The sequence below is a fragment of the Aedes albopictus genome, chromosome 1, assembly GCF_035046485.1.
Source record: "Aedes albopictus strain Foshan chromosome 1, AalbF5, whole genome shotgun sequence".
Classification (NCBI taxonomy): Eukaryota; Metazoa; Arthropoda; class Insecta; order Diptera; family Culicidae; genus Aedes; species Aedes albopictus.
In genome coordinates, this window is record NC_085136.1 from 258,783,492 (window position 1) to 258,799,403 (window position 15,912).

A 15,912-nucleotide genomic window follows, 5' to 3' on the forward strand; every position below is an offset into this window, starting at 1 on the left:
CAAGTCCCATTCAGGAATGATTTTATGAGTTGGGCCATTTTACCCCATCTTGGCATTTTGGGCTTTGTTCCCCTACAAGCAAGTGAAAGTGGTTCCGGGAGTTCATAACGAAGGACGATCCAAGTGTTTAGTGCCAAAAGGAAAATTATTCAGTACGTGGACGACGTTCACGTTTGACAGATAGATCGTGTTGTGAGACACCACCAAAGCAGAACCTTTTTGAACACAAACATGTCGTGACGTCATGGTATGTGTTGGTGCGCGTTGGGTGGCACAGTGAGAGATAGTTGTATGTTTTGTGGTAATAATATGATATAACCCAAAAAGACGACTGCTCATTTCCCTTCGTTGTAACAAATCATTAAGAAAAGAAACCTTACAAATGCATCGCGACAAACAAGTGACAGACAATACAATAGAACATGTAACGGTTCGTAGTATCCCCTCAGCAGGTTTGTGAGATTTTGTCGCGGTCTAGTGTAGTTTCCGTCTGTTTGTTTGATTAAAATGCAGGAGAATGTTTGTGTTGTGTGTTTCCACCCTGTGTTTGCTGGTCACCCGAAAATGACTCAGCCAACAATAGCAGCTACCATAATCCTGCAATATTGTCCACCAGATGACTCTGCCTGTAAACATGGAGATAGTGCCCAATGGTAGCGAATGGGGGTGTAGATCCTGGTGGAGTCATGAGCCTATGATCGGCCTTTTGCCCAAGTGATCCGTAGCAGGGAAGTTTACAATAGCACCTGCAAATTGTGTCATAGTGTTTTCCTGAATCCGCGAAATAGTAAGGATAAGCGTACCGACCCTTGAGATGTGAGGTTTATACCAACCCCCCCGTAACTTGACAGATGAGCTCAGTTTCGCGTACCTACTTGCAAATCGCAGATGTCGCTACTGTTCGTAAACAACGGGGCCGTCCTTCACTGACGCAACAATTTTTGTCCATGCGAAAACATCTTTTTGTTTCGTGGTGAGTGGAAGCCAACAAGAGGCTAGCGTTTCGTATCAAAAGGACGTATTCAACAGAAGCGCAAAAACTAATGTTCATTAAATTGAAATTATTTTGATTTTTCTTTTTGTTGTTCTACGAAATGTAATAAAAGCACATGTTTAAACGGTCTTGCATATTAATTGGTGACTGCGCATACTAGACCAGAGGGCCGAGGGCCCATATAGCCGAGGCGGTAAACGCACGAGTATTCTGCATGACCATGCTGAGGGTGACGGGTTCGATTCCCAGTCGGTCCAGGATCTTTTCGTAAAGGAAATTTCCTTGACTTCCTTGGGCATAGAGTATCTTCGTGCCTGCCACACGATATACGCATGCAAAATGGTCATTGGCAGAGGAAGCTCTCAGTTAATAACTGTGGAAGTGCTCTTAGAACACTAGGCTGAGAAGCAGGCTTTGTCTCAATGAGGACGTTACGCCAAGAAGAGAGAGAGAGCATACTGGACCAAACCGAGGATCAAACTCGAAAAAAAAAAACATCTGCAAAAGATTATTTTTAATTTCCATTTTGGCTTTGCCGCCAGATATTTAACTGTTAAATGTTAGCATAAGTAACCTAATTTATTACTTGCTGGTGCTTAATAACCGCACTAGAAGAAAACATGAGTTTCTTATTAATTTGATGAAAGTCGACTATTTTGCCTTTACCCGTTTTATAGATATAATGTTCGCTTCTAGTAAACAAATTCATCATGCCGCACTTAATTTGCATTTATCTTCCACAAAAAATCGGAAATAACAAATTAAGGTTTCAATTTAATGTTTTAATATTTTTTGTGCGGTTTGTTATTGTCGGTTTTCGTCCTTTTCAAAAGTAGCGCTTGCCGCTTTGAATCTGACAGTACCACCCGGACCAAAATTTTTAGGTACGCTGACGTTGTTCGGCAGCTGTCAAGTAGCTCCCGGGTTGGTTTATACAGAGTCTCACTAGCCGCTGGGAAGGGTCACTTTCTGTGACCCTCTCCTTAAGTCAACGATAGCTGTGGCTGAACCGTCATTAGTTACAAACACTGCAATTGCACTTAACCCTCCTTTGGCATTAGGGTCATTTTTGACCCAAACCGTACACTACGTCAGCGAGCTGCTGCCAACGCGATGCAAAAGGAAGGTTAAAACAAACTAGCAACAATTTCAAATGGATAACTGAGTCCAATCTCAGGACGACGAGGTTTCATAACACTTTTGTTCGCGGAGTTAGTTGACCTACAATACAAAACCGACTGCATTTAGATGATCGTGTAAGGGGATGGAAGGTTTATGTGGTATGTACTTGTTCGTTGTCCGATATAGCCTGAGCGCTACAAATGTCAATTAACGATAAAGGATATGTAACAAAAATTACAAACGTTACACAGATTCTTAGAACATTCTTAAAACTACATTACAAAGGTAAAATCGTTCATCTTTTCAATGATTAGTTCAAATACTCTGTAGATGAATCGTTCACGACGTTCACTTAGTCTGACATATGTTCACTAAGGCCATCTAATGGGTGCTTTATGAAATACAATAAACGTCAAAATGTTCTTCGTCATAGGTACGTCGCAGTTACCAAGGAGAATATTTCTAAGTCTGAATTAATGCCTTGTTTTGTACAGTTCTTCAGCTTCCCATGGGTGGTTTATTGAGTTCAGCATATGGGGTAATTAGGAAAGTGTGTCGATTTATGACTCACTGTAGGCATCCCCCCTCTAGGATCTCCTTCTGGAATTTCCCAGGAATTCATTCTGGGATTTCCCGAGGAATTTCTTTTGCGATTGTGAGATTTCTCCAAGAGTACCTGAATTCTCCCGTAAACTCCCCACAAAATGTATCTAGGAATCTAGGGTTTTGAAATTCCTCCAGGAATTCCTTCTATACAATTGTTTCTTAGATCGCCCCATCGTTAATTCCTAGGATTCCTTCAGGCAGTCCTCCCTTGTTTTCTCCAGAAATTTATTTCAGGATTCCAATAGGAGTTTTTTCTGTCATTCCTCAGTAAGTTCCCCAAGGAGCTCCATCAGAGATCATTCTTGGGATTCTTGCCAAAGTTGCCTATGGGATTCTCCCAGGAATCTTGGTAATACTCCTTCAACGAACTCCTTCCAAGAGAATCCTTTATGAAGCTTAAGGGCTGCTTGCAGTTCAGAAGAAATTTCTCAGCCTATCTTGATGCATGGAAAATTTCTTGCCTGAATCGCTCAAAAAACATTTGTTTTCTTCGATCTTAGTACGCAGTTGTGAAGAAATAACAGTTCAAATGACAGTCGTCGTAGATAGTTTCTACGAGGAATCACTCAAGAAATTCATTCGAAAAGGAAACTGAGCCTTTGTTTCCAGTTCAAAAGGAATTTCCCGGCCTATCTTGATGCATGGGAAATTCCCAAGAAATCGTTTTTCTTCGATCGCAATACGCAGTTGTGAAGAAATGACAATTCAAATGGTAGTCACTGTAGAAAGTTTTTGCCAGTTTTTTTCCTTTTGAACACGAAACTGAGCTTTATGAAGGAATTTCTTTAGACATTGTTGGAGGAATTCCTAAAGGAACTCCTTGAAACTTCACAAGAAACTCCTTGAGTAATTCCATAAAGAATGTTAAAAAAAACTCGTGGAGGAACTCTGTATTAAACTTCTTTGCATCCCAGGAACTTCTGGGAGAATACAGGAATGGACTTCCGAATGAATTCTAGAAAGAACTCCTAGGGAAATCCAAAAAAGAGTTCTTAGAGGATTCCTGGTGAACGTTCCCGAAAGAATCCCGTACGAAATTTCTGGAAGATTTTCGAAGGAAATTCTTGGAACAATCCAGGAAGGAGTTTTCAAAGGAATCCCAAAATGAGTTCCTAGAGGAATCCATGAAGGAGCTCACGAATAAGTAGGAATTCTGGAAGCAGATCCCGAGGAGTGGAACAGTAGACTAGTCACCACCCAAGACGTTATCAAGATGTTATTTAGACCCAATCAACTACTGAAAAACTTATTAATTATAAACCAACCTTGTTCATGAACAGACGTCTTACGGTCTTACTCTAAAAATCCCATAGAAACTACACGGGAGAATCGTGGAAGATGTTCCCGAAGGAATGCCCAGAGAAATCCCGGAAAGAGTTCGAGAAAAAATTCTGGATGTAGTTCCTGAAAGAATCCCGGAGAAAACTCTTGGAAGAGTTCCGGAAGAATTTCTTGGAGGAATATCGGAAGAAGTTTGTTGCAGTAGTTAGACGCGGTTTACGACGGTTAGCAAAGGATAAATGCGGATTTTTCCGGTTAGCAAAGTAAATGTCATTCCCCCTGGTTTTTGGATCAGTCCCGAAACGAGTCCCCCCAGATGAATCGCAGAATTCTCAGAGAAATTACTGAAGAAATCTCAGATAGAAACTCTTGGAGAATTGTTGCATGAAATTCCACTAGGAGTTCTGAAAAAAATCTGCATGAATTTTAGAAGGAGTTCCTGAAGCAATCTTTTGCAGTAGTCCCGGATGAAATCTCTGGTGAAATTTCTGGAAGGAACTTATGGTGTAATCTCAGGTGAACATCCATGAGGAATCCCAGAAAGAACAATGGAAAGAATCCTTAAGGGAACACCTGGTGGAATTTTAGAAGTTACTGGAGGATTCCAAGAAGGAACTTCTTAAGAAATCCCGGAAGGAATACTTGGAAGACTTTCTGTAAGAATCCCAGATGGAACCTGTTTAGGATTCTCAGAAGAAATTCCTGGAAGAGTCCCGGAGGAAACTTTTAAAGGAATCCCAAATAAACCCCCAGAAGAATCTCATACGAAACTCCTTGGGAATCCAAGAAGAAACTCCTGGAGAAGTTCTGGAAAAAGTTTGTGGACGAAAGACTGAAACGTTAACAATAACCTTAGCAACGCAGCTTGCAGTGTTCTCTGCTTGACAATGCATCGAAGTGAATGCTTGTTACGCCTTTTGATTTGTTTATTTGTTTATTTGTTATAGGGTCGACCACACTCGGTCCCTTTAGCGTTGGGCGAACATGTTTCCGTGACTATGATTCGAATAGCAGAATGTTCGAAGAGTTGCGTTCGTTTGTGATTCCAGAAGACAAATATGTAAGCAGTTATTTTGTGTTTTATGGTAAACTTTAACTTGTTACCCTAATAAACCAACACCATACACGAACCGTAATGTAGACAGTTCAACAATACCGCATACTGTTCGAACTGTACCCGTCTATGCGGGTAGTCTTAGGTGCCGGCCAGAGAGGACGCGTCACGCGGCGCGATGCGGAAATTTGCACGCAAAAGAATAACAATCAATAATAAGGAGCTGTCAAATCGTATGGGAAAACCGCGTCGCGTCGCGTGACGCGTCCACTCTGGTCGTACCCTTATATCAGCGATGCCAGATGAATTTCTGTATCACCCGCTTAAAAATCTGTATCCCATACAAAATTTGGGTGGAAAATCTGTATCCTATACAAATGAAAAATCTGTATTCTATACAAACGCAATCTGTATAGATGCTGAAATATCTGTATAATACAGAAAAATCTGTATATATGGCATCTCTGCCTTATATTGAACTTCGAATCGAGGTGCCCCATTACCCATAGATCGAACTCTAACTATGCAAGCTACAAATGCCGCAAACAAAACAAAAACTGCCAGAGAAAACAAAAACACAGAACAGACTTGGGATATACATAAGAATTAAAAACATAACCTAGTCATCTTGGGATTGAACTTCGTCATTCATTTAGGTAACATAACACGTTTTATGTTTTGTATTGTCTATCCGGTTGGAATCAAGACCGTCATTCAATCAAAAGTTGCCATTTTCTTGGTCCACAAGTGTCGCAACTGTTTCGCATCTAGTGCGCTGTGTTGCTGACAACAACGGGAAGGATGCGCACTTCTTTTGACATGATTAAAAAACGTCGCGAGTGGGGTCGCGCCGCGACTTGATTGTGCGAAGTCCGGTTTGGTGGCGGCCCGACAATATCGTATGAGCTTAATATGTGATGTTCAACTTTATTGTGCATTTGTAGGGTTCTATGTTATTGTTCGTAGCATAGCGCCCAACGTTTTTGTTAGAAGTGAGCATGTATGAAAATAACGGAATCAGTCGAAGCCGCAGTTATGAACCCGGACGAATATCGAATGAAAGAACTGTCATCGACATCAAATAACTGTCAGGTGCTGCAAAATGCCACCAAAGTGTTGACTGAGCTGTTGGGTGTTGACGTTTCATTTTGACGGATACAGCTACTGTATCACAGCAAACGTATGCTGATGACGTTATTTCTATTCTATTTTATTCTTGGAGTAACGTTTCAACTGGGACAAAACCTGCTTCTCAGCGTAGTGTTCTATGAGCACTTTCACAGTTATTGACTGAGAGCTTCCTCTGTCACGAAGATACTCTATGCCCAAAGAAGTCAAGGAAATTTTCTTTACAAAAATTTCCTGGATCGACCGGAAATCGAACCCGTTACCCTCGGCATGGTCATGCTGAATACCCACGTCTTTACAGCAGTGGACATCATTCTGCCTTCGGTGAAGAAGGAGAAGATCTAGTAACCGTGATTTGGGGTCAAAATTGTGTTCTGTGGTTCTTGTGCACCGTTCGTATCGCGAACGGGAAGAAACACCTTCAGTTACGGCAATTATGAGTTCCGGCTTGTTCAAAGAAGCATCCAATGAAGCAAAGCTATTTATTTTAGTTTTATAATGGTTGTAATGACCTTCTGAAGTCTAATTGACTCATGTTACATGGGATGTTTTGTCCTTATCGAAGAGCACATTCGCCCATCGTTCACTATCAGTCGCCTACTGCTTTTAGTAGTCGTCGTACCAAAGTTTCGCTCTCACTACGTGCAAGCACATCCATACCACAGCAACGTGGTCGACTTCGCTCAGCAGTAGAAATATGGGTACACGGCGAAGAACCACAACAGGAAAGAGCATACACCTTACCTCAGCTCGGTTGCTGTGCTGTGTGTGGTGATTCGCCGAGGTGCTACTACAGCCAGCAGTATTAGCAGAGATATGACATAAGCCCCAAGGTGTAGTAAGCAGCTGCTTGTCCACTGTTCAACTCATTGGCACTACTTATGCTCTCGGTTTTGTGTTGAACGTCTCATTGGAGCAGTTTTCGCGAGATATTTGTAAGTATTTCTGTGACGGATAGCTACATTTCCGGTGATCTGGATTCCGGCCGCCGGGTTTCATTCAGATTTAGGACGATTGGTGACCCGGTAGCGGCGACCCGATGACGAATGGGGAAAGACCTTTTTTACTGGCGTTCGGCTGCATTCCATTTTCCCGGCTCGTTGCCATTCAGTCTTCTTTCGCGTTCTTCCAAGACACGGGTACAGTGAGGCAGAAAATTGTCCGGACATGTAAATTGGTGGTAATACAAACAAATGTTATTATTGGCCATGTCCATTAGTTGCTCATTGAAATCATCCTAAAAATAATGCTTTTGGTGATTCTGATTTTTTTTCCAGAATTTCTTCAAACATTTCATAAGAAATTAGTGTAAGTACTAAGGTATTACATCTAAAAATGTGTTTTTTAGATTTCGATCGTCGATTCATCCTCTAGTTTGCCTAAAATTTATCTAAGAGTTATCCAAAATTTTCCTCACAGGTTTACCAAAAGATTTTAGCAGACATTGCTCCAGAGATTGCTTAAGAAATCGTGTTAAACACTTTTCTAGAGATTATACAAAGATATTTGCGAGCAGTTCAAAAGTTCTACTGTCAATTTTCAAAAGCAGCGATTACTTGAGGGTCTCCAACAATATTTTCACCTCCCATGAATGTAAACAATGGGTTTATAGATCAACATGTTACTAATTGTGCCATCGTAATATCTATTCAGCTTTGTCCATTCTGTAAATTTTGTAGTTATCAAGTCAAGCGATATTCTGGAATAAGTGCATAATGGCTTTTGTGGTCCTATGGAAACTGCAACTCCAGGAGGGGATATTTCCTAACGCTGATAGACGACCATAGCAAGTACACAACGGTTAATGTTTGACGCAGAAAGTCAGAAGTACTATCGAAGCTGAAAAAGCTCGTAGAAATGACGAAAACTCAGTGTTAAGGCCGTAAAAGCGTTGAATTGCTCGACTAAGACCCTTCGTATAGTTTTGAACACCCCAACCAATTGTATTTCTTTTGTAACTATTACCGCAATGAGTTTGTTTTGAATGAGTGATTTTCTATACATACATATATGAAGTAAGTTTCCATCCCTTTGGTCACTATTACAACTATCAATAAATATAATAGTCCAATTGTGTTCTACTGAAAGTGAACGTAAACCTTTTGTAATTAGTTCATGCATTGTATGCATTGTATAGGAACCATATATAAGTCCAAGTGACAATCATTACCGGAAGACATTACAAGTATTATTACAATAATAATCGTTACACCAATCAGTCGTAATACAAGTAAATCTTATCCGAAATATGTTCTGTTGATACCAGATAATTCAAGCGTAAAAGTTTTCTAGCTACCGTAATAAACCATGAAATACCATCAGTAATCACAGCCAAATGGACTTAGTGTTCTAGTGATTTAATGATGAAGAAATGGACCATCCCAGTGTACCTAAGCCAGACCATTATCTACGAATTGAGCTTCTGGGATTAACACTCAGTTTGGGGAAAAAACCCAAGATCATACGCTCAGATCGAAACGGCGAATATATCAGAAACAATGTGATAGCATATCTGAATACACGCCCGAGCAGAATGGAACAGCAGAACGGAAGAACAGAAGTCGCAATCATATTTGCCCCAAGGAAACGAAATGAAACTCGAATGGACAAGTTCAACGATACAAGGCGAGATTATTTAGTGGTCCAAGAATTTAGTCAACGTTACGGCACAGACTACTATGGAAAAAGTTGTTGAAACAATTTGATGTGGAGACCCTGGGCAACTTGAGGAGGAGATATTTATGAAACAACCTCCAGAGTTTGCAGTCAAGAATTCCGAAAACATGGTTTATCGCTTGAAGAAAAGCTGATGAGGATTGAAAAAGGCGGCCAGTGCTTGGAATCAAAGGCTTCACACTGCAGTCCATTGGTTACCAACAAGACGAAGCTGACCCATGCTTGTGGCGCGTAAACGCGTTAATGGCTACTGGACTGGATTGTAGACATCCGTGAAAGAATCTTGAAGAGCGAGTCCGAAATTAAAAACCATGGAGATATTCGATGTTATTTGGGACTGGATGTAGTACGTATTGAAACTGATGATTACTTTATCAGTCAACGGAAGTACATAGCTGGTATAGTTCTATGTGCTATTGCCAGTCTTCAAGACGCAAAGCCATCAAGTGATACGCTGGATCCTGGTTAGAAGAAACATGCTGATCAAGAAAATTTACTCCCACATCATCAGTTGTATCAAAAGATCGTTGGAAAGCTTCTTTATTTGGCAGCGTCTGCATCAATATCAATACTGAGTCCAAAGACAGCAAATTCATCGCAGCAGGACTGTAATGTGCCGAAAAGAGTTGTATGCTATTTGAAAAGGATCTGCGGTATGGGGTTACGCCTGAGCAATGTTAAAGGTGTAGAATGTTGAAGCCGAGGGATAAATGGTTGAAATGGTTTCAAAGATGTTAATTTGTTAACAAAGACTGTTAGTAAAATCAACAAAGTTCTCAAGCAGGACTTACTTAAACTCCGGAAGTCAATAAGTCCAGGGCAGAGCAAGACTATGACTAGCTCATGGTAACAGTCAGTGGTAGCAGCGGAGTCCACAAAACTGAAGGCACCTAAGTCTATACAGACTGTAGGAAATTGATAATGTAGTTTAACTTCGGTGTTCCAATACACGTGTTCGGAAACGATCACAGTAGTCGGGAACCATCTAGGAAAGGAGGATTGAGACGTGGTGACATAAAAACGTTGTTTCAGAGCGCAAGTAATTGAAGAATTAGGAATTTTCTGTTAATCGTCAGATTAAGTGGTTTCTTGAATCTTACTTCGGATTATAGCTCGACCCAACACAGACTGAGGACTTCGCATTCCTGGGTAATTATCCTAGAAAGATGTCAGATTAGACTGCACACTCAAAGCAGTCGCAAAAGCACGCGAGGCAGCCGTCATCGCGGAATAAGCAAAACAACACAAAAGGGCTATACAACCCGTGACTCGGGCTCCAGTTAGGCGTCCCAGAAGGCTGGGAATGTGTCCTGAGAAGGCTTGGCTGGCCCGTTCCGGATTGAAAGGAGCAGGGGGTCTACGACTGGCTAGGAATTGGCCTCTGGTCCCTTGTGCATACGGAAGAATAGAAATAAGAGAGCAGTTGCTAGTAGGAGAGGTAAACGTGACGAGACCAATAGTATTCGGAGGTCTTGAAAGTAATGTGGAGCAACGCCAAGCTCATGAATCTGAAAGCTGATGTACTCGGTATCAGACAATACGTACTCGTACCGGTGAAAGAATCTTTGAGCTTAACGGATTAGGAACGAGAAGAACTACGATTGGCGCCCAATACCGAGGTAAGGACATAAAATGGCCCAGAGAGATCGGAGCGTCAATACTAACTAACCTGTGGGACTATACTGTAATGACTTCCACACACCAATCTGCTGAGATGCTGGAGAGGATCATCAAATGGACCTTTCTAATCCGAGTGTTTGACCTTCATAGAAGCGTCGAGGACTAGGCCGGGTGATGAAGGAAATTTTCATAATCCCTTAGCGTAGATAAAGCTTCAGGTGTGGATTGAATTCTGAACTTGGCCCTAAAAGTAGGCGCTCAGAGGCACCCATAATGACAAGGACGAATTTTATACCCAGCTCAAAAGCGAGTATGACCGTGATCCAAGCCACGACGTCAAGATCATCGCTCAAGTAATCCCAGAGGAGAAATTCAGTGCGATGATAGGAAAGTTCAGCGCCAGTGCCCATTAACTAACGAACAAAAAAGGCCTACGACTCATCTATTTCACCGCCTCCAAGAACATGGCCACACGTAGCGCCTATTCTAACATAGACTCCCTTATCGTTACAGCTGGAGATCTCCACAACAGGTGGAATGGCAAATCGACCACGTTCTGATTGATGGATGAAACTTCTCCGATATTATAGAAGTCAGGACCTATTGTGGCGCTAACATTGACTCTGACCACTACCTGGTAATGCTCAAACCTTTCTGACATCCCCAATGTACAGTACTGGCGACAGCCACGATACAACCTAGAACGTCTCAGCATACAGACAGCGTTGCCAGACGAGGGCGAGCTCGATGTGGTCGCTCTAGAGGACTGCTGGAGTACAGTAAAAGCAGCCATCAACGACGTATTCGAGAGCACCATCGGGTACGTGGAGCGGAGGCGACGGAACGAATTGTTCGACTAGGAGTGCAGAGCGATTTTGGAGGAAAAGAGCGCATCGCGGGCGGTAATGCTGCAGCATGGATCTCGGCAGAACGTGGAACGTTACAAACCGGATACTGAGACCTGCTTCTATCGGTAGAAAAGACACCGCTTGGAAAAAAACGGAGTGCGAGAAAAGGAAACTGCTGTGCCATTCCTAAGAAACACGGAAGTTCTAGCAGAAGCTCTTCGCATCCCACAACGGCTTTGTGCCGCGAGCCGAAAGCTGTAGGTGATTGAAAGGTGGACGCAGTACTTCGATTGTGACTTCGAATGACTTGAATGGCGTGTGTAGGCACGGCAGACCAGCAGAGGACGGAAGTGATCAACTTATCACGCTGAGAGAAATAAAGATGGCATTCCCCAGCTAAAAATCTGATAAGGAGCTGAACTCATCAATCTTTTTATTCAACAAAATAAAAACATCCGTCCGGACAATTTCTTGATACACTGTAAAGTGATGGAGGTGTGGAAACGCGAAATGTGTGTTCTGTATGATATTGTCATGCTATTTTTAATTCCAATTTCGGTTCCAAGCGGCCGGCGGACGACGGGGACCGTCCATGCTGAATAGAACCAACGCAGAATTTGTGCGGAAGATGTGGCAGCCCTGGGCACCTGTCGCGATGCTGGCTAACAGCTATATTCCGAATTACGCCAGTGCATGTAATGTGCATTTAAATAGGAACGATGCTTACTTCGAGATTAATTTGAGAATAGTCCGAGAACAATTAGAAATGCGTAAAGATTGTGAGAAGCTGTCAAATAGGAAATTTGTATTTCAAACAAAAAAAGGCTTGTATGTACTGCCTATGATCGCATATCAGTCCCATATTTGCTGGTTTTCCTATTCATATGGGACAGTTATGCGATCATAGGCGTGTACTCAAAACCTAAAAATATGAAAAAAAGTAATAAAAACATTATATAAACATAAAAATATCTTAAACATATTTCTATACAAGTTATAAGAAACGCAAACCAATCATATAAAATGTTTGATAAATGAAGTAAAACTTAACAAAAACAATTCATCATGTTTCATACACTCAACCAAAACAACTCACAGAATGTATATAAACCATATGATTTGTTGACATAGTTACAATAGTATGAATGTCATAATATTATCTCATGATCCTTACGATTATGGCAAACAACCTTCTTCATCATTTTGTTTATTTCTATACATGGTATTTTGATGGCACTTTTTGTTTAGTTGTTGCTTATATGTTTACTGTTGACCGGTTTTATACCAAATACTGTGAGGATTGTTTCAGTGCATGGATACTTTTTTCCTTGAAACTGGTACCCATTATGCTCGTCGCCACTTTGCACGTTCGCACTGTTCTAACGCATGCGGAAACGAACGACGGAACGGTTCTCTTCGGGGGATTTTGTTTATATTTTCTTCGATATGACAGCCATATACCCAGAAGAACAACTTCATAAATCGTCGTCGAACCGAAAATGCTCGAATCCGCAATGAATGGCCGTCGTCGTTGTCGTCGGACTTACCACCCTCTCTACAGGTTGTGTGCTGTGGATCATGTATGCGCTCGAACCATCGTCCTTGGTTGGTTGGTTGGCGATCGGTTCGATGGTTGTCGGTTGTGAAACTGTTGTTTACATTTTGTGAGCTGCACAAAAAAAAACGATGTTGGAGGACGTACGGCGTATTTTCTTGCGACGGTGGTGGGGCACCACTGAAGATTTTGTAACCTCAGCAAGACAAGTTGTTGATTTTGATGATCGGGGATGTGAAAACTGCCTCTGAAAATTGTTGCCAGTGAGGGCTCATTACTTTTGATATTATTTAAAACTAAATCAGACAACAAAACTAATAGTTGATTTCACTTCTCTTCTTTCTTTTAGGTGAGTTTTGCAGTTAAACATCGGATTAAGCTGATCATATGTTGAAAAAGACGAAACATAGTTCCTGACGAGTGACGATACAAGTGCTTGGGATTAAAAATCGAAAGGTGTGCGATTCGCAGTGAATAAATTGGTGTTTCAGTGAAATTCTAAAGTGGATTCCGTTGGATCTCTGTCAGTGTAATAAAGGTGAGTGAAACCCTTGGTGAAACCAAACTACCTGTAGGGTCGATGTTTAATACTAAGCATTGATAGATATATTCGAAAGTGAATGAAAGTGCAGATAACTGCTGAAGAATCAGTTGGACTCCAGTTCCAAATGACAAGTGATACTGTGTGACCCAAAAACGAAAAGATCGAATCTATGTGCGGCTTCATGCTATCCAGTCAGTTTGTTTGCTTCGTAATACACAACATTGTCAAGCAACGTGTTTTTTTTAGACTGACACGGTTAGTATTGTGAAGTGATTGGAGTCGGATGTGATTGAAATGAAACATGTTTTTAGTTCATGGAAGTACGACAATCGATACAACACACAGCGGTGGATCGCTTTTTTGGTTCTCTAGGGCTATCCTCGGCTCAGATGGATAACAACATGCTGCTGTGAAGCTAGATCAGGTATCTGAAGCTAGGTAAAGTCAAAATTGGCAAGTGTTTCCGTTAAAGCTGACTTCGGACCAGACAGCTAAATCAGTTCGAGAACCCTACAAATGTTAATTTAAACAACTGTGAAACTGTTTTTCCGTAATGCTGAAAGTTCTTACTGGAAGCTTGTGGTTCCGAGAGGAAGTTGAAATTCCTCAGGGTGATGATTCAGAAAACAAGTTAAATGAAGAAGGAATATGGATAACCGTGCGAGATTAACAAGAGGAGACCACATAGATCTAAGAATAGATATCTTCGGTAAGCTGACGATTCTGTCAAATGCGCTGCAAATTCCATTCCATGCGGATGAATCTTCTAATTAAAACCCATCTAGAAATTCCGCTACGAGGATTTTTCTAGAAAATCCATCCAGAATTCCTTTCTTGAAATTCCTTACAAATAGCTCATGGAATGCCTCTCAGGACTGCGCTCAAGATTCGTTCCGTATTTTCCACGCCATTTTTCCAAGTATTCCTTTTTGAATTCCTCCCGTAGATTCTTCCGGATTCCTTATGGATTTTTTTCCGAAATTCTAACAATTCTTGCCGGAATTTTTCCTTGAGAATCTTCTAGGATTCCTGAATTCCGACCGATTTCTTTTTAAGTTTTTCACGAGGACCTTACCGAATTTCTTGTAAATATTTTTCCGTTATTGCTCCTAAAATCCCTCGTGGGATTTCCCCTGAGCACCTCCTGTGTTTTTCCTAAAGGAATTTTCGTGGATTTTCCACAGATATCACGGAATTTACTCCAAAATTTTACTTCAGAACTCCGGTATTTCTCCCAGAGGCTACCGGAGTTTTTCTGTATGAGATTTCTACTAGAGCTCCTCCAAGGATTTCTAGGGGTTTTTCACGAATTTTCTGCAGGGGTTCCTCCTGAGATTTTTCCCGATGTTTTTCCTGTAATTTCTTCAAAAAAAAAATCATTAGATTTTTTCTAGATTTTCTAGAGACAAACAGAAACGATTCGATTGAAATCATAGTCACGGAAACATGTTCGCCCAATGCTAAGAGAACTGAGTAAACCATCAACTAGGTGGTGGTAGTGGGTATACGTCAAACTCGAACAAAACCGATGCGAGACGTTGGCCACGGATCGGCCGGTTGGCCAACTATAAAATTTTTGAACAAACTGTTAAATCGGTTAAGGGCCCATATAGCCGAGGCGGTAAACGCACGGGTATTCAGCATGACCATGCTGAGGGTGACGGGTTCGATTCCCGGTCGGTCCAGGATCTTTTCGTAAAGGAAATTTCTTTGACTTCCTTGGGCATAAAGTATCTTCGTGCCTGCCACACGATATACGCATGCAAAATGGTCATTGGCAGAGGAAGCTCTCAGTTAATAACTGTGGAATTGCTCATAGAACACTAAGCTGAGATGCAGGCTTTGTCCCAATGAGGACGTTACGCCAAGAAGAGAGAGAGAGAGTTAAATCGGTGTACGATGGGATTTATCAGAGTGTTACCCCTGCTTGTCTGTGGTTTCTCCCTTCTGGATTAGTTTCGACCGGGAGATTTCCTAAAGGTTCTCGCGAAACGAATTTTTGAAGTTTTACACGGAGACAAATTTCTTTCGTTTGAAACAAAAATATTCATGTTTATAAGGTAAACTGATAAAATGTTAAAAAAAAAATTAATTTTTAAAACTAACGCAATTACATATTGATTTCGACAATACCCATTGAGGAGCCCCCCGTTCCGCCGTCGAGGACATAAACAAAACTCGCAAGTTCCAGCTGCACCATCAATCAAGATTTCCTCCTGCAAAAAAGGCAAGGTTCATCAAAAGTTCCCATGAAATCCCGTTATTTCCGGGAGCGTATGTTATCTAATAGATGTACACTTGATGTTGGCATTGGAAGTAGTTTTTCCAGGAAAGGAAATGACTTAATAAATTAAATGGGAAAACAAATATGGCCGACCTGCCACAAAAAAAAAACAAAAATATTTACATTTGTTTCTAACATAATCTGTCAGAAGATGCATTTTTGTTTCAAACATGGATTGCATTAGCCTCAAATGTGACGTT

General features: G+C 41.3%; 1 protein-coding gene across 2 annotated transcripts in view; it reads left to right on the top strand.

The window, feature by feature from the left end:
- The window catches only part of LOC109425480 (GIGYF family protein Gyf), a 113,317-nt gene that overhangs the window by 15,210 nt on the left and 82,195 nt on the right, over positions 1 to 15,912 (top strand). The window contains exon 1 of one of the 2 annotated variants that reach the window (XM_062846673.1): positions 13,268 to 13,422. The exons of the other annotated variant lie outside the window; for it this stretch is intronic. The gene's annotated coding sequence lies outside the window, so the exon portion shown is untranslated. Of the gene's footprint in view, positions 1 to 13,267; positions 13,423 to 15,912 lie in introns of those variants that run through there. 2 annotated transcript variants of the gene reach the window in all.